The sequence below is a fragment of the Brachyhypopomus gauderio genome, chromosome 6 (genome assembly GCF_052324685.1).
Source record: "Brachyhypopomus gauderio isolate BG-103 chromosome 6, BGAUD_0.2, whole genome shotgun sequence".
Classification (NCBI taxonomy): domain Eukaryota; kingdom Metazoa; phylum Chordata; class Actinopteri; order Gymnotiformes; family Hypopomidae; genus Brachyhypopomus; species Brachyhypopomus gauderio.
The window spans coordinates 31,059,670-31,083,052 of record NC_135216.1 but is presented as its reverse complement, the minus strand read 5'-3'; the positions used below and the strand labels follow the sequence as shown (position 1 = coordinate 31,083,052).

Below are 23,383 nucleotides of genomic sequence, written 5' to 3'. Positions count from 1 at the left end.
TAACATTCTCTAAACGCGAGTTTTCAATGGAGAAAAGTCACGCAGCCAACTGATAAAATTCATATCCAATATTAACTATACATTCATGTCCTTCAGTTAACTTCTGTTTACCCTCCACTGTCTGCAGGCCTTGTTGAATATATTTTGCAATTAGTAAATCAATATAGGCCTACAATTAAGACAGTAAAAATACCAAAAAGTACGAGAAGGAGCTATAGGCTACTGAGTGTTGTCATTACATGAATGCAGATGGGCATTTTTCACAGGTAATGGGGAACTTCCCGTTTCTTCTTTCACAAATGAATGTGTTAATTTATGTTGTCTAACAAAACCTATACAACAGAAAACTGTCACGTATGGCCTCGCCCCCTCCCTTAGCTGTCGCTCCGGGTTCCCTTGTGTCTGTGTTCCCTGCCTGTTTATCCCGCCCCGCTCGTTTGTCTCCGTGATTCCTTGTTTGTTACCACGCCCCAGTGTCATTGCCGTCACCTGTCCCTAGTTTAGTTTCATTGTATATAAGTCCCAGTATTTCCCTAGTCTAGTTATCCGTGGTTTTGTCTAATCCGTCCATTTGTGTGTTGTGCTGTCAGCCTGTTTCATTCCTGGTCCGTAAGTCTTCCCTGTTCTTGTGTCAAGATGTCGGTTCGTGTTTCATGTCTGGATTGCCTGCCTGCTATGACCCCTGCCTGTTTGTACGACTCTGAGTTTGGTATTCCCTTTATTAAATCTCGCTCATCTCAGCAATTGTGTCCGTCCTCTTGCTCCGCTGCGCTAGCAGCATTACAAAAACGTTCAGCTTAACACATAGATTTGCAAACTCTACCTTAATTATTTGTATGTGGACGTCTTCACGTTACCTATCATTGATTTGGGCTAAAGCGACTAGTTTATCAGGTGACCAGTCGGCTAAAAATGCTTAGTAGTTTGGTGCTGTATGAGACATTTTACTACACAACAAAATGATTTCACGTTGGGCTTAGAGGGCAAACGGTACGATTTTACTTGATGTGTATGTGACCTGGCTGGTGGGGACGGGAGAAGAAGTCTATCTGTGACCGTGTGTGCTGTGCTGAAGACGCTTCCTTCCACTCGCTGAACTGAACTGCTGCTGCAGCGCATCTGGTGTTAAAGGAAGAGAGAGGTCGGGTGTGTGCGAGGTGGTGGCGCATTTCAGGGCATTGTTTTTAATCAGGTTTTCAAAAGATCATTTCAAACCGACCTCAGTAAAATGAAAACCAAAGTATCAAAAGGGCACTTTCGATGATAAAGGGCAGAGTTGGTGGTGCTTTAGCACCACCTGATGTCTATGTGTGCAAGCCACTGTTGACATCATAGGTAGACCTCAACTATGAGAGACAAAATGTGAAAAAAAAATTGAGAATCATTTTGTCTGACTTTTAAAGAATTTATTTGCAAATAATGGTGGAAAATAAGTATTTGGTCAATAACAAAAGTTCATCTCAATACTTTGTTGTATATCCTCTGTTGGCAATGACAGAGGTCAAACGTTTTCTGTAAGTCTTCACAAGGTTGGCACACACTGTTGCTGGTATGTTGGCCCATTCCTCCATGCAGATCTCCTCACGTTTCATCTTCATTGCCCTTGCTGATGGAAGGTTTGCACCCAAAATCTCACAATACATGGCCCCATTCATTCTTTCATGTACACGGACCAGTCGTCCTGGTCCCTTTGCAGAGAAACAGCTCCAAAGCATGATGTTGCCACCCCCATGCTTGACAGTTGGTATGGTGTTCTTTGGATGCAACTCAGCATTCACTGTCCTCCAAACACGACGAGTTGTGTTTTTACCAAATAGTTCTACTTTGGTTTCATCTGACCATATGACATTCTCCCAATACTCTTCTGGAACATCCAAATGCTCTCTAGCAAACTTCAGACGTGCCTGGATATGGACTGGCTTAAGCAGGGGGACACGTCTGGCACTGCAAGATCTGAGTCCCTGGCATCGTAGTGTGTTGCTAATGGCAACCTTTGTAACGTTGGTCCCAGCTTTCTGCAGGTCATTCACTAGATCCCCCCTTGTGGTTCTGGGATTTTTCCTCACTGTTCTTGTGATCATTTTGACCCCACGGGCTGAGATCTTGCGTGGAGCCCCAGATCGAGGGAGATTAGTAGTGGTCTTGTAGGTCTTCCATTTTCTGATTATTGCTCCCACAGTAGATTTCTTCACACCAAGCTGCTTGCCTATTGCAGATTCAGTCTTCCCAGCCTGGTGCAGGTCTACAATTCGGTTTCTGGTGTCCTCCGACAGCTCTTTCGTCTTCACCATAGTGGAGTTTGGAGTGTGACTGTTTGAGGTTGTGGGCAGGTGTCTTTTATACTGTTAACGACTTCAAACAGGTGCCATTAATAAGGGTAATGAGTGTGGGAAAGAGGAGCCTCTTAAAGAAGTTACAGGTCTGTGACAGCCAGAAATCTTGCTTGTTTGTAGGTGACCAAATACTTATTTTCCACCATTATTTGCAAATAAATTCTTTAAAAGTCAGACAAAATGATTTTCTCAATTTTTTTTCACATTTTGTCTCTCATAGTTGAGGTCTACCTATGATGTCAATTACAGGCCTCTCTCATCTTTTTAAGTGGGAGAACTTGCACAATTGGTGACTGACTAAATACTTATTTTCCCCACTGCAGTTAACTCTTTAAATACAGGCTGCTGTATTCAATCAGTCCCACCAGGATTTCGCGGGCCTTTTTTGTGATTGTTGCGGGCTAAAATGTTTGATGTTGCGGGTGTTTTTCAAAAAAATTGCGATGGAAGTTGCGGTGTGTTTTTGCTTTTTTGTGAGTACATTACAATAGGGAGTAAATGTTGTATGGTTTCCTCTATTTAGTAGTCCATTTTAATGATCTATTTACCTAATTATTCAGGGTTGCCAACTTTTCAAGATCGCTTGAAGTGAGATTTGAACCTGGAGGGGGTGGCGGGGTGAGCGAACGTAAGTTGTTACAGGGCGGCCTGTAAAATGGACACAAATTAAGTATTATATCGAGATCGATCGCCAGTGGTTGGCGCCAGAGCGAACTAGTAACTCATAGATATGGATCAGAGATAAATAAACTTTATCTCAGTTTAAAGTAGGGTTGCCACCTAGGTCTGACAAAAAACAAGGACACTGTCATACTGAGCGAGTGTAATCTGTTGAGCGGGGTGGGCGGCGAACGTAAGTTGTTGAGCGCGGCGTGGCGAACGTAAACTTAACGTAAAACGTTACCGGAGGGGTTTAAAATGGACACAGCGAGAAAAAAACAGATTTAAAGTGTGCAGAAACAGTCTGAATCATGGTTTGAACTAACCTAGTTTTTTTGCCGGGACCGAATATTAAAAAGACGAAAAACCGGGACAGTCCCGGGAAAACCGGGAAAGGTGGCAACACTAGTTTAAACTTTTAAACTTTATCTCAGACCCTCGCCGCTTGCGTGCGCTGCAGTGACTTCGCGGGCTACCGTTGCATTGTGGGGAATGTAGTGTTTGTGCGTGCAAAACACCATCGGGCGGCTGTGGCCTGCGGGCCGGTTCTAATAGTAATTAAATATCATCCAGGGGGGCATAGATAATCAATTCGCGGGTCGGATCTGGACAGTGTATCCCCGCTTTCATGTAGTGTACCGGGATACTGCTTTTCCCGATCTTTTTGCCGTTATTTTCGTCGCTCATGCTGCTTTCAGTCTGCTCCTCTTGAACGTATATACAGAAGTAAGGCGGGAGTTTGTCGACGTCACATCAAGACGACATCAGTGATTGGTCAAATGTGCGGGAAAGTTGCGGTGATTGGCTGAAGTTGCAACACCGCCCTGAATTCGCGGGGTTTGCTTGAAGTTGCGTTGAAGTTGCAAATCGCAACATCGCGACTTTCTGGAGGGTCTGTTCAATATAACAACAGTATGCTAGAATGCTAGGTGCTATCTGTCCAGTCTAAGAACTACAGTGATCTTCCAGAGAAAGAGAAGAACAGCGTGACATTCAACTTACAGCAAAAACGTGGTAATACACAATACATGACAGTACACAATACATAGCAGTACGCAAGACATGAGTCGATGCAATAAATGATATTAATTTATAAGGTGACAGAATTAGCTTTCTAGAGCTTAGAAGGTGTTTACAAAACCATTTGGTGTTTTTCTGTGCTCTGCTATAACTCACAGAGACTCTTAATAGCTGCATCTTTAGTGTAATTCATCCATTCAGGTGGAATCGCCCCATTACCCATGAATCTTTTTTTGTAATGGTTTTCCAGATCTTCCTGAAACCTGCACACAAACCACTTCCAGTACGGCATCTCTGAGTTGTCAGGAGTGATGTTCCATCTGGCGTGTTCTCCACCTGCTTTTCGGTACTCTTTAAAAGTAAACACTCCAGCAGAGGTGCGAAAATACAAATCACTTGAAACAGCAGTTGTGCAGAAATCAATTCCGAGGTTATTTGAGAACTTGAAAGACCACCCATTGATTCCACAGTTGCGATAAAAACGGACCATGTGATCTCCAGTGTGGTCCTCCATTGTGTTGGTGCAGATAGCGTTGCAGAACGGGCACTGCTCCCAGCAGCACCTGCAGAGATGTTCTATCAGAATCTGATCACACACAACACACACTATCTGGCTTCCTATTGATATCACGCCAATTCCTTTGCACGGCAGCTTTGCTACTCTGCCCATTTGGACCACCCCTAGTCACACCTTCAGGCCTACCTGGCTCAAAGCGATGGCGTTGTTTGTTGGGATTCCCCAACTTGAACTCTCCTCACAATAATCACCTTTATCGTCATTCTCTGGGTGCTCAGTAGTTTCTTGGTTGGATTTATTGCGAGTCTCTTCTGTGTACCTATCAGTGTCACGGTGTCAGCTACGGGCCCCTCCTTGTGGGCGTGTTAGTACATTGTCTGCGTCTAGTTATGTCCATATTTGTAGTTTCGTGGGTGTGGTTTGTTTGTGAGCGTGTTTGTTAGTCTCACCTGTGCCTAGTCTCGTGATCACGGGGGAATGTGTTATTCACCTATTTAATGTGCGTTCGCGCAATGTCTCGTGCTGGTCTTTGTCTAAAGTTTGTGCCTGAGTGAGTTTCACATTGTTGTGCTTGCGCTGTTGCATCGCCCTTCATGTTTGAGTGTTTATTAAAGTATATGTTGCACCGTATCTACGTTTGTCGTGCCTGCCTCCTACGCACGTCACAATCAGGGCTTGTGATTCCAGCATCATCTCCCACCTCATGGATTTCTTCTGAGACAGAGGGGTCATGGGTCACTGCTAGGGTGTCCATTACATCATCAGGTCCTGGATCTGACATGAATTCAGCCTCCAATAGCAGAACTGAAGGATTAAAATATTACAACAGAAGTTGCATGTTCAGTAATGAACAATAATACTACTTGACATTTTGTAGCTAGAATTTACTAGAATGTGTTGAATACAATGACCATCAACACAAATATTACAGAATGGTGTATACCAACTTGATTGTGCAGGATATTTTATTTGTTATTGTCATGGTAGGCCAGTCCAGCTCCACAGGGGAGTCGCCCACTTCACAAAACTCCTCCTCCTGTTCACTCCCTAGATCACAATCCCCGCCTACTGATCACTGCTCATCATTCTGTGCACCTGTTACTCATTTCCGGTCGCCCTCTTCATAAGCCCACAGGTCCTGCCTAACATCGTTGCTGTCGTCGTCTAATGTCAAGCTACCTGTTGAGGTCACATTAACGTGACTCTCTTCAGAGTGCTGTCTGCTCCTCTGATCCCTTAAATTTGTTTAGCATTTACCTGCTTTAAGTTGAGCTGTATCTATGATGGAAATGGACATTAAAGTCGACCCAGCAGTACCTCCTGTGTCTGCTGCTTCTATCACCCATTATGATTATTCTCATGTGTAAATGTATGAGTTTTCTAATCAGAGGCCTTCTGAAACTCAGTGCTTGTTAAAAGGCTGTTCTCTAACATGCCCATACAGTTATCTTCTCACACAACACAGTAAAATATCTTGTAGCAGTTGCCCCATGTGGACTTATCATGTTCATCTCTGCAGCTTATGGTGGCCGATGCAGTGATACATTTATAACAATGGACTGTGGGATTTTAGATTACTTGAATGCTGGAGATGAAGTAATGGCAGACTGGGGCTTTTTAATAAGAGATGTACTCTTCGAAAGAAAAGTAAAGTTAGTAATGCCATAATTCACTAAAAAAGTAGCCCAGCTCACTGCAACTAGAAGAAATGCAAATGTTAGAATCCATGTGAAAAGAGCAATTCGACATTTGAAAGTATATAAAATTCTGTTACAGGTTGTACCCATTACCATGGCGTCTAAGATAGACAAAATTCTCAGAGTATGTGCTGCCCTTGTGAACCTAAGGGATGAACTTATTTGTGATTCTGAGTAATTTTATTTAAGGGTACAAGTAACACTACTATATGTATTCTACATTAAAAGTTGTGGTCATACAAAGCACCAGATCTGACACTGATTCTCCTTTTTGAGAAGTATATTTTAACAAAACACAGACAAATAAACGTCTAAAGAAAGATATCTTGGAACAATGCATGGATTTAATACATTACCAGTGTGTAATTGATCAGCAAATTTTATACATGACTTTACATGATTTACATGAATTTACAATGTGTGTGATGCATTTAACTACAAATCTTTAAACAGTTTTTCACAAAGAGAAATTTTAGCTCCATACTCTGAATGTTTGTACAGAATGTGCATCTACAAGGTGAGGCAGCATACATGAAAAGTAAAAACCTTTCAGACGCTGTACATGCACTTTGTCAAACTCAACTGTAAAAACGACATTCTCATTAGGTGTCCAGATGAACAATCTGGCTGTGTTCACACATGTTCACGGTGCGGTGGGTAGGGCTGTTGGAACACAGACTGTGACTGTTGGAAAAAGCTTGGAGACGATCGCGGATGGAATCAATGCTCTACGTGTGAAGATGGATCTGTTGGGAGACTGCAGACTTAAAGAGGAGTTTGTGTGCTCAAACGCTCAAGGATGAGCTCCTCGCTAAATTCTTCATTCTTCTTATCTGGTTACCTGCTCCTACCCCCACACAGAGACTGTCAGAGATGGCTCTCGCCTTCCACCGCGAACTTTGACACAAAAACTCTGTGCCAGGCCTCTGGCTCCCCCCTCCCTCTCTGAATGAATCACGCCTCTCACTGCTTACTGTCTGTGTTATCAATGCTGTATGTGCTATGGGGATTTTTTGCATGCACACAGACTGTTGTCCTGTTTGTGAGAATAATCTGTGGTCATATTTTTTTGTCTCCTCTTATGGTTTATCTCTCTATGTTTCTCCCTAATCTGTACGGCAGCGCTCTCTTGACGTGTGGCCACTCTAGGTCCTCGGTGCTTTACACCGGGGGATCAATAAAGGTTATGTTATGGTGCATGGGACTGTATGTGGTGTGTATGAAGGAGTACTGGGTGTATTGTGTGTATGACAACACCTCCTTAGGTATGTATGTGTCTGTGCGGTGTATGTGAGAGATGTATGTATACGTGTATGTGTGGAGTGTGTATGAGAGAGGTACGTGTGTGTGTGTGTCTGTGTGGAGCGGGTATGAGAGAGATGTATGTATGTGTGTGCCTGTAGTATGTGTGTGTGTGTGTGTGTGTGTGTGAGAGAGAGAGATGTATGTATGTATGTGTGTGTGTGTGTGGAGTGGTTATGAGAGAGATGTATGTACAGTATGTGTTTGTCAGTGTGTGTATGTATGTATGTATGTATGTGTGTGTGTGTGTGTGGAGTGGGTATGAGAGAGATGTATGTATGTGTTTGTCCGTGTGTGGTGTGTGTGTGTGGAGTGGGTATGAGAGAGATGTATGTATGTGTGTGTCTGTGTGGTGTATATGTGTGTATGTGGAGTGGGTATGGGAGAGATGTATGTATGTATGTGTCTGTGTGGTGTATATATGTGTGTGTGTGTGGAGTGGGTATGAGAGAGATGTATGTGTGTGTGTGTGTGTGTGTGTGTGTGTGTGTGTGTGTGTGTGAGAGAGAGAGAGCTAGCTACGGGAGCAAGTACGAACCAAACTAACATACATTTTAAGTATACAGTATATTAATACACCAACAAGCTTATGTAATACACTTTTGCTATTACTAAACACGGTACAGTCTCGCTCGAATATATGACTGGGATAAGTGTGTTATTTTTTGTGCACCTTTGTACGTCTTTCAATTTTTCAGTTTGTTTTTCACCAGCTGTCACTGCAGACCACCCTGATGTGAACAGTTGGAATGGTCTCGTCCTGCCTCAACGACTACCGTCCCGTCGCACTCACCCCCATCATCATGAAGTGCTTCGAGAGGCTAGTCATGAGGAAAAATCAGGACCTTTCCTCACTTAAAAAAAAACCTGGGACGCCCGGGACAGGACGTGAAATACGGACATGACCCAGGAAATACGGACGTTTGGTCACCCTAACTAAAGGACATGGACCAGGTATATTCCATCAGTAAATCCATTCCTCAATAAAGTATGCAAAACAGTATGTCAACAATGGATTTCATGCAACTGTGTTATAATGTAAACAATTCACTTGTTCCTAAATTGTTATTTTACCTTTTATGACACACTGAAAAAAATTATTGAAAGAAATATTAATAATTATTAGTGCTAAGGGTTCTACATAATTAATACTCTTTAAGAATTACTTATTATCTATCCTGTATGTTTTTGCACAGTCTTTCCTCTCCTAACCTGTTCTTTCTTTAGATCAGTCCAGTCCTGATCAGTTCAGTTCATTTCAGCTCTCTCCACATTTCCTCTCTCTCCACCCTCTCTTCTACCCTGTTAAATAGTAATTCAGGAAAGCATGCTTAAAATAAAGCTGGAAACAATATTTTAAATACAAAAGACTGTGCTAAAACAAACTACATCTGGCATTATTTTGCTAGTCTTTATACTAAAAACATGTGTATTTTATTAATAATGTGTTTATTAGGCATTGTTTTCCATACCGCTTATATCGTCTTCTCCCATCTCCTCTCCTGTTCTCTCCTCTGTCCTCTCCTGTTCTCTGCTCTCCTCTCCTGTTGTCTGTTCTCCTCTCTAGTCCTCTGCTCTCCTCTCCTGTTGTCTGTTCTCCTCTCCTCTGCTCTCCTCTCCTGTTCTCTCCTCTTTCCTCTCCTGTTGTCTGTTCTCATCTAATCTCCTGTCCTCTGCTCTCCTTTCCTGTTGTCTGTTCTCCTCTCCAGTTCTCTCCTCTCAAGTTCTCTTTGTTTGTATTAGGAAATAAATTACACCACAATACTTGAGATTTGAACAAACTCTAACAAACCCTAACCCTCAACTATTAAAAGTAAATTATTTTTGCAACATTTATTCATTTATGCATATTCTAAAGTTTTCTTTTAAAAGCACTTGATAAAGTAAGTGGTGATATGCTGTGCTGTGTAAACTCAATAAAGGATTGTTTATTAGCTGATCAGTTGGCTCCAGTGGAAAACACAATTTTAGGGCAGTGACCAGGGTTAAGAAACTGCTTTAAACTACCATCATAAAGTATTGTACTAAATTCTGGCTATCCACAACGTCCACCTTCTAGCTAACTAGTTAACTAAATGGATTTTCATTCATTATAGCTTACAGTCTTACAATCCTAAATTATTAAACACAATTTGAAAATGAAATAGTTATTAGCTTATCAGGTACATCGGGGCATGTTGAGCATACTAACTATAACTATAACATAACTAGCTATATAAACTTATATATAAGTTTTTTTTTCCCTCAAACCTTCACTACCTAAGCTATCTAGGTTAACTAGCTAGATAGGTTAACTAGGTTAGCACAGTGGGTTTGATCTGTGTGTTTTGATTCGGAGACGTGTGTTTTTAACCAGCTATCAGATAGCTCCACAAACAATGTCATCACAGTTTACATGGTTCACTACCGTTACCTTTCTCCACAATGTCATCAGTTTACATAGTTCACTACCGTTACCTTTCTCCTTGAAAAACGCCGTATATCCATTTTCTTTCACCGTCAGCTACCTGCAACCTGCTGCCAAAAACGGCTAGAGCGCATGCGCGCTCCCTCACGGGGGTGGGGGTGGGCTCTCCTCCGCGCCCGCAAAACCAGCAAGCTGATTGGCTGTTTCTCCTGAAAGGCGGAACTTTATCCTTGAAGCGGCATTATGATTGGCGTTAAGAGATTTCCTATTCTCACAGCAGCATTGGCCTTCTCATTAATAGTACATCTGAGCGAAAAGGTTCGGGGCTACTGGATAATCATTCGGGGCTGAAGCCCCGGAAGCCCACCCCAGGCGACGCCCCTGGTTAAGTACATTGTCTTAAACTGTTGTGCCCCTCAACAGCTATATAACATGAAGACCAAGCGTATGTGTAATATTGCACTGCTTATGGTAAATATTTGTAACTATCAAGTATGTGTCCTACCATGAGGTGGAGATGCAAGACCAATTGGAGGACTCATATTGTGGCTGTGGCGCTGTGGAAAGAATATGTCTTTGGTAAGTACATGTGTGTTCATATGTGTTTGTAATTTCTTTATAAAGGTACACTGCAGATACTGTCTGCATTTTAGGGAACAAGCTAAGTTTACATGGAGTATCTGTTTTACTGTACCCTATAACCTTACTTTGATAGGAGGACATTGTTCTAAAATCCACATTCTGACTGTGCATTGGTGGGTTTGATGCTGGGGGGGGGGGGGGGGGGGGGGGGGGGACATTGACGCAATATGTTTAATCAGACTTAATTGATCAGATTTTAATCAGACGCCGACTGAAGACCCACCTCTTTCAAGTGCACTTTGCATAATTATGCTTTGTCTATTGTAATTTATCCTCTCTTTCCTCAGGTATTGTGCATAATTGGGTTATAGGAATTGTTTACTGTCTTTTTCCTCAGGGGATGTGTATATTCAGGTATAATTGTTAGGTATCATTTGACTTTCGTCTAGTGGTTTTTCCAGCTTGGAGTACCTTGTGTTCAGGACTATCTATTCTACCTTGGAGATTCCAAGCAACTACATAGCGCTTTTGTAAGTCGCTCTGGATAAGAGCGTCTGCTAAATGCCATAAATGTAAATGTAAATGTAATGACATAGTTTAGATCAGCAGTGCTTTCTTACTTTGAAAAGTATCCATTAGAATTTGACCACTGAGTGGTGTCAGCAGAGCAAAGTGTCTCTTTGTCTCTAAACATACTTAATTATAGCATTTCTCTGTTCTCTCGTAGCCTACGTCACCTATTGACCTCCAGGCCTTAACTGTTGTTGCAATAGATTAAACGAACGGCCTCTCTGCAGTGTGTGGCAAGAAAGCACACACTATGCACGTTTTGTCTATGTTTACAACATCCTTCACAGTGAAGTTGGCATATTTCCAGAAGTGGTTAATCTTAGGTTTGCATAACCCCCGGCCCGCACATCTCACTTCCACTTTCTCCTGCGCGATCCACAAAATAGCTGTAGCAAGTCCTGCAATGACAGTGGCTCCTATTATCACAAAAACCGCTTGCCAGCAGATGACCCCACTTCTGGATCTCTTCTTCCCTAAGCTGTTTCCTTCATGCCCTTCTTGAGTGCTTACGTGTTACCAGAATGTAAACAGTCTGGCCGGATGTCGTGCAGCGGACCAGTGGCTGGATCAGGAAGTGCTTCTCTGACCTGCTTGTGGACAGATTTCAGAGTAGAGGAGAGTTGTACACAGTAATTTAACATTGCATCCTCACAGCCCACAAGGCTGTCAGCCTGTGCCTTCACCGGACCCACACCGGTGTTTGGCGATTTTCCAAACAAGATCTCAAACGGGCTCAGGCCATACTTTGGTCTTACCTGCATTCTCATTTGCATGAGTACGATAGGGAGGACCTTAGTCCACCCCAGACCAGTCTCTGCACATGCTTTGCTTAGATTATTTTTCAGGTTGTAGTTCTCTCAACGGCCCCCGCACTTGCTGGGTGATGGGCACAGTGCTGTCTCATGTCAATCCCCAAGAATGTGCCTACTGATTTCAAGGCCCCACTGATGAAAGGGGTTCCATTATCACTGGATATTTTACTTGGCAAGATGAGGAGATGAGGAGAAAAAGAGGAAGAGGAGCACAGGTCTTAATTTGCATTTTTAGCTTTTTTCTCATTTTTCTGAACAATGATTTGTTGTTACGGCCATTAATTAATAATTTACTTTACAGGAACTCAGTGTAGCAGAAGATGAATCAACAAGTCAAGAAAATCAAAATTCTAAAGTCAAGCAACTCTTCAACATGCTTAATCTCGAAGAAAAGTATAAAAATAAAATAAAGACTTCAGATATTCTTCAATTAACTGGAGTGTCTGATGATCCCTGTGCAAAGAAAGACCAGACTTATGTTTTCTTAAAGAGACTGTTGTTGATTGATTACAGAGCAAGAAACATTACTACAGAAGAGGCAGATCAGGCAGTCCTGAGAAAAGGAGATAAAGTCTGTGATGCATTTGATGACTTTTTAGGATTTTTAGGAAAGGATTCTGAAAAAGAAAGCCATAAACATCCCATCCACCCCATGGATGTCCAGATGGCAGTGCTCCACTGCTCAGACAGCTTCCTAAAGCAGCTCATAGTGACCAAACTGTCCCAGTGTCAGTACGCTCTGCCTCTGTTAGTGCCTGATCCCTTCACCAGAGAGATTGAGTTTCCTCTGTGGACATTTAGACAAATCAAGAAGAGCTGGAAGACCATGGACACCTCTGGTAAAAAGACCACTTTAACTAAACCAGTTTATTCAGCTGAAACTCCAATGGTGGCGTTCTTTAGGCTGGGCTCTGTGTCCTCATCCAAGTCTCAGCTGATGAACAGTTTGATCAATGAAAAACACAACACATTCTTCCACAGACATTGTCCAGGCAGCAGCAGAACCCGTCTACTGATGGATGGAGTGGTGGAGATCGCCTGGTACCTCCCATCTGGGAAGAGCACTGATCATTTCCCTGACTGTGTAGCGTTCTGTAATCTACATGGCTGTGCAGAATCTAGTCAGAAACAACTGGACCTTCTAACTGAAATGGCCACTATAAATGTTGTATTTATATCTGATCAAAGCACAGGGAAAGAAACACTGAGTAAACTCTTTTGGATCCCAAAGCCACTCATCTCTCTGCTCTCTGAGAATGACTGTAGTGTCAGTGCGACACCAAATGGAAAATACAAAATTGGTCTTAAAGACAGAAACCAATCAGATGTACTTAATGAGCTCAGAAGGACAATCAAAGAGTGTCTCAGAACCTCTAAACCTTCATTTAAACTTGAGGATGTGAGCAAATTCAAAACAGTCACCACAGATGAGTACCAATCAGAGTGCCAGAGAGGGAAGGAAGCTGCAATCCAGATTAAGAAACTGCTGGATGAACTGTACAAGCTAAAGGAAAAATATTTGCCCCATCAAGGGAAACTGTGGCATGAGTGGTGTCAGAAGAACAAAGAACTACATCGACCTCGTGGAAACAACCTAGAAATGTATATTACTGAAAAAAAAGGCGAAATGACAAAAATCCGTAAAAAGCAAGTAGAATGTGGTCAGAGTCACCTTATTCGTATTTTTTCTAAGATGTTGAATTCAGGTGAGAATCTGTAATTTCTTAAATGGCTTGAGAACATCCTTAACCAATTAACCTTGAATGACCTATCTAAGCTTCATCGAAAATATGAAGAAAAGTGGCATATAGTTTTGAAGCATAAAAAAAACACTGAAAACACTGATCAACAAATACATGAACTAAAAGAACTTAAGAAAATATCAGAAAAGATGAGTTCTGCATCTTTTGGCTTAGAACACATTCTGAGGGAGATGGGTCAGGAATTTGAATCGTATCAGGATTTGAAAAAGGAAAAGTTAAATACATCTCAGTCAGACACTTTAGTCTATCCTAGACTTGCTGCAAACCTCATTCTAGCTGGGTTTCCACTGGAGCTGATGGATGGAGATGCTGGTCATGTTCCTCTGGTCTGGGTTTCAGCAGTTCTAGATGAACTCATCAAGATCCTGGGAGACCAGAGAGTGTTTGTGCTGTCAGTGTTGGGGATCCAGAGCTCTGGTAAATCCACCATGCTCAATGCCATGTTTGGACTCCAGTTTGCAGTCAGTGCAGGCAGGTGCACCAGAGGAGCCTTCATGCAGCTGGTCAAAGTGTCAGAGGAGATGAAGGCAGAGCTGAAGTTTGACTACATTCTAGTTGTTGACACTGAAGGGCTCAGATCCCTGGAGTTGGAAGGATTTTCAACAAGGCACCATGACAATGAATTGGCAACATTTGTTGTAGGTCTGGGGAGCCTGACCTTGATCAACATTTTTGGAGAAAACCCTTCTGAGATGCAGGACATCCTTCAGATTGTAGTTCAGGCCTTCTTGAGGATGAAGAAGGTTAGACTGAACCCAAGCTGCATGTTTGTACATCAGAATGTTGGAGATATCAGCGCTGGTGAACAAAACATCGAGGGAAGGAGACGTTTGCTAGGGAAACTGGATGAGATGACAAAATTAGCAGCCAAAGAAGAAGGCAGTCAATCTGAGTGTTTCAGTGATGTCATAAAATTTGATGTTCAGGAGGATGTGAAGTACTTTGCACACCTGTGGGAGGGCAGCCCACCCATGGCTCCACCAAACCCATCATACTGTGAAAATGTTCAGGAAATTAAAAACACCATCATTAGACGAGCCAAGGAGTCTAATTTAACTGTGTCTAGTTTAACACTGACACAACTTAAAGACCGGATTAAAGATCTATGGCAGGCACTTCTGTCTGAGAATTTTGTTTTCAGTTTTAGAAACACACTGGAAATAGCACTGTATAGGAAACTGGAAGAAGAGTATTGCAAATGGACCTGGAGTCTCAGGAGAGAAATGCTAAATATTCAAGACAAGCTCCACACTAACATCAATAACAGACAACTGTACAGAATTGAGTACAGAGACCTTGTGAAAGAAATGAAGGAAACACTTACCAAAGTGCAAGAATCAATGAAGACTTACTTTGAAGAAAAACAGGAAGGGAGTGAAATTCTCCAACAGTGGAAAGCATCTTTTGATAAGAAGGTTCACAGTCTACATGAGGAAATTGTGTTGCAAGCAAAAAGAGAGTTGGATGAAATTATTATGCAGAAAGATGCATGCAGAAAACTAGAAGAGGAAAAATCTCAATATGAGAGAAAATTATTTGAGAAGAGCAAAGAGTTTGCATTAACACTTAAAAACAAAGATAACAGTGAAACAGAGTTGAAAAGTCAATTTGATTCAGTGTGGGGAACATGGGTCTCTGATTTGACTGCAAAAATCATGCCTTTAAAGGAAATTAACATTGAAAATGATATATTTCTGATCTTGTCTGAGATCTACGAAGGACAACTTGTGAATAATCAAAAATTCACAGACTATGGGGAAATAAGCATGGCCGCTGATTACACTAAGTATGTAATATTCCTGGAGAAAAAAGGCTTATTGAGCAATGTTAAAAATGTTTTTTGGTCAACCACTTTACTACCAGAGGATCAAAACTCAATAAAGCAACTGGTAGATACAGTCGTTAACAAAACTAAAGACTTGGTGAAGTCCAAATCAGTAGCAAAAATGGGCTACAGTTCAAGCTACATTCAAGAGATTGCTCTAGATGTAAAAAACACTTGGAAAAATTCAAATCACAAAAAAAATACAATAAAGAAAAGAAGGCGCCAACATTTGAGCTCAACAAAGATTTCTCAGTGGATCTGTCACTGTATGTATGTGATATCGCACAAATGGAGTTTGCAGAGCAACACCAGAAATTCAGAGAGGGAAATGATCCTGTGATCTATCTAGAGAAGATGAAACCAGAATTCTACAGTGTCTTTAAGAAATACTGCCACAGTGCCACATCTGCAGTAGTTTTGGGAGGTTTAATCTGCAGCAAACTTGGTGAGTCCATCCTGCAGAGCGTCTACAACAGAACTGCCAGTGATCTGGCTGGAGAAATGAGGTCAGTACACCCAGCGTTTAATGGAAACAGGTCAAACCTGGAAAAGCACATTCTTAAGGCACTGGCAGAAATGGAGAACTTTGCTGATTTCAAGATTTACCTGTTAAACCCTCAACAACACTTTGAGAACTTCATTAAAGTTGAGGTTCAAAAATACATAACGAAAGATAATCCCAGAGCCATGGAAAAAATTGCAGAGATCATTGCTAGCAAACAACAGTGTGTTATAACTGCAGCAAATACTGCAACACGTGTGGTGACTGAGGACAAAGGAAATGCAAATATGTGGCTGGAGATATTTTCAGAGGGCCTCAAAGATGAGCTGGAATATAATACTGATCATCTGAGTGTTGATGAGTGTCAGGACATCAGTGACTTCCAGTTACTCACAGATGTGGTGAAAAAAGAAATCTGTGTAATTACTGAAGACCTGAACACAAAAATAAACAGAATGTCTGACCTTAAAATGGAGAACTTCAGAAAGAGGCCAGATGAGATCCTGATTGAGCACTTCTGCAGGTGCTGCTGGGTACAGTGTCCATTCTGTAGAGCCATCTGCACCAACACGATGGAGGACCATGATGGAGACCACAGTGTCCCTTTCCATCGAGTAGATGGAATCTGTGGCATGTACTACAGAAATACAACAAATCTCAGTGCTGATTTCTGCACAACTGTCGTGCAAAGTAATAAAGTGTTTTACCCCAATGAATCAGATTGGTCAGTACCCTACAAACAATACAGAACAGCAGGAGGAAAGTACGCAGTCTGGAGCATCACTCCTGATAACTCTGAACTCTCGTACTGGAAGTGGTTTGTGTGCAGATTCCAGAAGCACCTGGAGGGATATTATAATAAAACATTTGAGGGAAGTGGTCAAATTCCTGATCAGTGGAGAAAGTACACAAAGAAAGATGCCATTGAGAGTTTGGATAAATATTTTAAAATGTAACTATAAAGATACTGTGCAGTATAACTACATAAATCATACATCAGGATGGATTGTATTGTGATGTATTGCTTTGATATTTTTTGTTATTTTGCTAGAATGTTGAACTAGTGGTCTTTTATTTTGTGAGGCAGGGGAATGTCCACCTGGGACTAATTAGTTAAGTTAGGAGAAGGATCCTAACAGGCTGTTTCATGCTATTAAAAGAGAGGGGAACATCCAGCATAAAACAAAGAACTCCAATCATGTGGGAAAAGACTTGGAAACAGACAGTGGAGATGTGGAAATGCACTTCAATACTTACTAGACTAATTTAACAAACGTTTAATGTGGCAGTTAATCAGGTTTTAAAGAGTGTAGAAATGAATCAAGAGGAGAAAATAAAAATGAGGTGATCTTTATAATAATCTAATAAAGCAATATAGACAAATCATTCAAGACAATTTTATTCCCTTTATTAGCCCTTTAGTCTTAATTAATCCTTTTGTGTTATCCAACTTTTTATTCTGTTTAATCATTTTGATCTGACTCAATCGGTTTTTCAGTCTTGTAAATTGAATATTTGAATAAATTCAGTGTATAAACTTTGGCTTCTTTACTCTACATGTATACTTCAAAATGTTGAATTGTGAGTAATAGTGCAAGGGCCTCCTTCTCTATAGGTGCTATAGTGACACTGATGAACTTTGCTGAGAAATATGCAATGGGGTAGTCGACATACGAAGCATCATCCTGTGACAACACGGCTCCACAACCAGTCTCACTGGCATCAACCTCTAGTTTGAAGGGCTTTGTGAAGTCGGGAGCGGAAAGGACAGAAGAACACAACAAACGTTTTATGGCCTCAAACGCTGACTGACAGGTGGGGGACCACTCAAATGGGGTGGACTTACGTAGTAAATTCACAAGGGTAGGACCACATTTCTGCAGAAACTTCTGTAGTATCCAGTCATATCAAGAAAACGCCTAATCTCCCTATTGGTTTGTGGGATAGGAACTTGTTATGTAGCTCCCTTTTTATGCTTATCCTACAACAGTTTGCACAACACATAGGGATACGCAGACCATAGTTGGCTGATTCACTTCTCATTTCTTTATTGAATAACTGCTCAAAACTATACCGCTTTTACAAGCTCTCTTTTGGCTTGGTGCCCTCTACTGGAGGATACTATATAAATGACTTACGAACTAGGTTCATACTAGTGCTGTCAATTCCAGGTGCCGCGATTAAAAGTCCTCACCAGGATTTTGCTCAGGCTTCCTGGATTGTGTTGATTCCACTAATTTTACCTGGATTGCTAATTAGAAAATCTAGCAAGCTTGAGCAAAATCCTGGTGAGGACTTTTAATCACGGCACCTGGAATTGACAGCACTAGTTCATACGTAACATTTCCTCCCCACTAAGATTTGTTGTCAATCAACACAAAAGCTCTTTTCTCAAGCACAACTCAAAAGACAATATTAAAAGAGAATTTCCAATGTTAAACACCAAATAAGATGGCAATGTTAAGCTACACTTTTAACTTCAAGATTGGCAACAATGTTGCAGAACTCAAACATTCATACATGGCAACTATTCCTATGTGCTTACTCATCACGGTAACGTATGGGTGGTTTTGTGACTCACAGGATAACGTCTTACATTCTCTGTTATTTGTGTACACTCAGTTTGTGGCGGTTCAGTGGATTGTTGTGTCTTAGGTAGTGTGGTGTTTGCAGGAACTTGATCTGTACTCTCCTCACAATGAGACATATCAGGGTTGAATGTGATGCACGTATTACTCTGAGGGAGTAACATGGGAGAACTCACAGAACTATCCTCTATAGTCTGTTGAGGCACTGACTCAGGGCGAGTCAGCACCTGGTCCACATGTCGTTTCCATACCCCTTGTGTTCCCACATTTACCTCGTACGACACTGGTCCAGTCCTCTCCGTCACTACACCTTGTGTTCCCACATTTACCTCGTACGACACTGGTCCAGTCCTCTCCGTCACTACACCTTGTGTTCCCACATTTACCTCGTACGACACTGGTCCAGTCCTCTCCGTCACTACACCTTGTGTCCACTTCTCTTCCCCCTTCCTGTAATCACGCACCATGACAGACTCTCCAACATCAAACTGTCTGGCCTTCGAACGTCGCTGCCGGCGTTGCTGCTGTGCTTCCTGTGACTGATGCACTGTTCCAGCAACACAGGGTTTCAGGTAATCCAGCCGAGAACGCAGCCTGCGTCCCATAAACAACATAGCTGGTGTGTCCTTTGTGGTTGCGTGTGGGGTGTTGCGGTAAGTCAACAGAAATGTATCCAGACGCTGCTGCACTGATGTTGTTCCTCTTGAAGATTTCAAGGCGTGCTTGAACGTCTGTACAAAACGCTCAGCCAACCCATTGGTGGCAGGATGGTACGGCGCCGACCGGATGTGTTTGACTCCATTGCACTTTAGGAATGTGCTGAATTCTTCAGAACAGAACTGTGGTCCGTTGTCACTAACCAGAACGTTTGGAATACCATATCGACCAGTAGCGAACCGTGACCTATAAACCTGGGCCCGCTACACACCCCCCCCCCCCCCAAAATTTTTTTTTTCCTCTCTTAATAAACTGCACTAAATAATAAAGAAAAAACCGAGACGACAGTATAGCTTTAGAAACGCATGTAGTGCGTTCAAATAACATTTGTACTAGATAACTTGTTAAGCAAAATAAGTTTCCAAACAAAATAAGGTTTCACAGCTCCGTGGTTCTCGCAAGCGGAATATGTAAATGAGGACGTCAAAGGGCCGAATCGAAACTAGCTAGCGGCGGTAGGCTAACGACAGCTAGCGTCACCACAGCGGGCGGAAATTATCATACAGTTAAGCCCGCCCACTAAGAGGGAAGATATGATTGGTCAATTTTACTGTCATTTGAAACTGGTATTGCGCTGAATTATAACTGCCAGGCCCTCTGTAAACGAACAGCAGGCATCACAGTCCTGATAGGGGGAGACACAGGCTCACAGGCTTCCACTTAACCCTTCACCTTCCAACACAGATTGAATAGACACGGTTGAATATTTTATTTGCTTATATTTTTTGTAATTGTTTAGATGTCGATTGTAATACTGTAAGTAGATAAAATAAAATTGGATAATTATATATATAATGTTTTAAGAATATTTTAGGCCCTCTGAGAGGGCGTAGAGGGCCCTGACGGTTCCCCACTGATATCGACTAAAGAGGCCCCTTAGAACTTGTATGGTTTTACTGGCTGTAGTGCTATCCATGACGCACACCTCAGGCCATTTGGAATGTGCATCCACCACAACCAGATACATATGTCCTTCAAACGGCCCAGCAAAGTCTACATGTATCCTTTCCCAAGGACTAGATGGCCACATCCAAGGGTGTAAAGGTGCTAGCCCCGGGTCCTTTTGCTCGATTTGAGAGTCGATGCCTGGCCACCAAACATAACTGCATGCTAATCCCTTCATCCTGACTACACCTGGATGTGCTGAATGGAGCTCTTCCAGTACACGTGGGCGCAGCTTAGGGGGCACAATCACTCTCCCACCCCACATGAGGCATCCCTGCTGTACCGAGAGGTCATGTCGTCGCAGCAAATAAGCTGACAGCTCTTCACCTGCGTCCTTTGCTGTCGGAAATCGACCAGTTGTGACCATTTCCAGGATACGACACAATGTTGAGTCAGACATGGTCTCACGCCTAATCTCTGCGTCACTGACTGGTAATGTGTCCAACTGTGATGTGTAGAACACCTCTAGTGCATCTTGCTTTTCCTTATGAGCATGAGGAAGCGGTAACCTCGAAAGTCCATCAGCATTGGCATGTAATGTACCTCTTTTGTACTGAATGGTGTAATCATGTGCTGACAGAAGGAGTGCCCAACACTGCATTCGTGCTGCTGCCATTGGTGGTATGCCTTTTTCTGGGCTCAGTATGGAGGTTAATGGACGATGGTCCGTCAGTAAGGTGAACGTATTACCACAAAGGTACTGGTGGAACTTACGTACTCCAAATATGATAGCTAATGCCTCTCTCTCGATCTGAGCATAGTTTCGTTCTGCCTTGCTGAGAGTTCGTGATGCATAGGCTATAGGTTTTTCTTCACCCTTGGGCATGATGTGTGAGAGCACTGCTCCGACCCCATAGGGTGAAGCATCACAAGCCAGGCGAAGAGGCAGCTCAGGATTGTAGTGGGTGAGTACTTCCTGAGATATGAGGAGTCCTTTCGCCCTGTGGAACGCTGACTCACAGGCTGGCATCCATTTCCACTTCTTCTCTTTATTCAGAAGTTCATTCAATGGATTCAGGATAGTGGCCAGGTCAGGAATGAAACGTCCATAATAATGCAGCATCCCTAGAAAAGAACGTAACTGGCTGACATCCCCTGGTGCAGGTGCTTCCACAATGGCACGTACCTTCTCCAGTGATTTGTGGAGCCCAGCTGCGTCAATAATATGGCCCAAATATTCCACAGACTCCTGGAAAAACTGACACTTCTCTTGCTTAAGGTGCAGACCATATTCTTCCAGCCTGCCCAGGACAGCATCCAGCGTTTGGAGATGTGTCTGTTCATCAGGACCGCTGACAAGGATATCGTCCAAATAACAATGCGTGTATGGCAGTCCAAGGAGCACTTGGTCCATAGCCTTCTGGAATAAGGCAGGAGAGGATGCTACGCCAAAAGGTAACCGATTGAAACAGAAAAGACCTTTTTGTGTTGAAATTGTCAGCAGCTCCTTAGAGCTCTCTTCTACTTCCATCTGTAGATATGCATTAGAGAGATCTAATTTACTAAAGCGCTGACCTCCTGCTAGGGAAGCAAACAAATCCTCAATACGTGGGATTGGGTACTTGTCTATGCAGAGTGCTGAGTTGAGGGTGACTTTAAAATCCCCACACAGTCTCACGGTGCCATCTTTCTTACTGACAGGCACCATGGGCGTCGCCCAGTCACTATGTGCCACGGGTGAGATTACCCCAAGTTCGGCCAAACGTTTAAGCTCCGCCTCTACTCGCGGTCTAAGAGCGTAAGGCACATTTCGTGGTGTGCAGAATTTAGGAACACTGTTAGGTCGTAGGGTCAATCTGGCTTTAATCCCCTTCAACGTGCCTAACTTTTTAGAGAAAACAGCAGGGTGTCTCTTTAACACTGCCCCTAAACTGTCTGTCTGTCTTTGCTCAAGGACATGCACCATCTTTAAATCTCTCCAGTTCAGCTTAATGACTCTCAGCCACTCCCTACCAAACAATGGGGGTGCCTCCACTTTCACTACATATAGGGGCAGAACAGCACATTGCTTGTTTAATTCGACTTTCACTTGAATGACTCCTTCCGGTGCCAGTGGTTCACCAGTGTATGTCTTCAGTATGATAGTAGTGGGTTGCAGTGTCCCTCCTTGGAACCGGGAGCGGTCTGCCCAAGTGTGTCAATTCACACGGCAAGTGAGCCAGATGTAAATGGAGAATGTGGGCCTGATCTGGGCCAGAATAGTTTTATTGTCTGAAATGAGTCTGGTGCAGATCTGTTCCAGATATGGCCCACAACTTGTAGTCCGCTTGTGGTCCACATTTGGCCCAAATGTGTGCTTCTCTTGTGGCTGACATGTGGCCCTAATCTGGTGATTATGTGGCCCAAATCTGGCAACCGGGAGTGGTCCGCCCAAGTGCCGTCCATCCATGTGGCAAGTGGGCCAGATGAAAATGGGCAATGTGGGCCAGATCTGGGCCAGAATAATTTTGCTATCTGGGATATCTGTGACGTTAAAAGTTGTTTCGCAACAAGATACAAGTATAATCATAAATATTTCGTTAAATGCGCTTCGCCAGCCGTCCTATAGGCTACTTAAAAATATGTTGACGTCCTCAAGATTTATCACGAGTTTCTGATTTTTCTTTCTAAACAGATGAGGCAGGCTATGACCTGAATAAATCGAACACTGCATTATTACTGTACTGGTAATTGTAGAATACAGTCAGGCAATAAACGAAATAAAGCGAACAGAGCCCGTTTACCTCCGCTTCCAGTGCCGACCCACGTCGCTATTAAAATCAAAGTATCCTAGTGCCCAAGGATATTTATTCACTGCGGTGGGTGAATCCTTGAAATCACGTGGTCATTCCTCTCCGGTGGGCGATTCTTTGAAACCACATGGCCGTTTCATTACAGTGGGCGATTCTTTGAAATTGCATGGTTAACCACTGTTGTTATCAACAGTCATTACATCATTAAGACTAATTTCATAATAGGAATTGTGGCTTTTACTACACTTAAATGACCAAAGTGATATTTACCGTAGCCCATTATTTCTGATTTATACATAACATGATTATTATTTAAAGACTTTATTCACTACACTGTGGCAACATCTTATTTCTGGATTACAAATTCAGTTTTTTCATATCTGCTATAGATTATTGACTCTAATTTTGCGT

At 42.5% G+C, this 23,383-nt stretch overlaps 1 pseudogene; it reads left to right on the top strand.

Moving 5' to 3' along the window:
• The first annotated feature begins 12,206 nt into the window (after positions 1 to 12,206).
• On the top strand, positions 12,207 to 17,376 carry LOC143517679 (interferon-induced very large GTPase 1-like; annotated as a pseudogene).
• Positions 17,377 to 23,383: the final 6,007 nt, after the last annotated feature.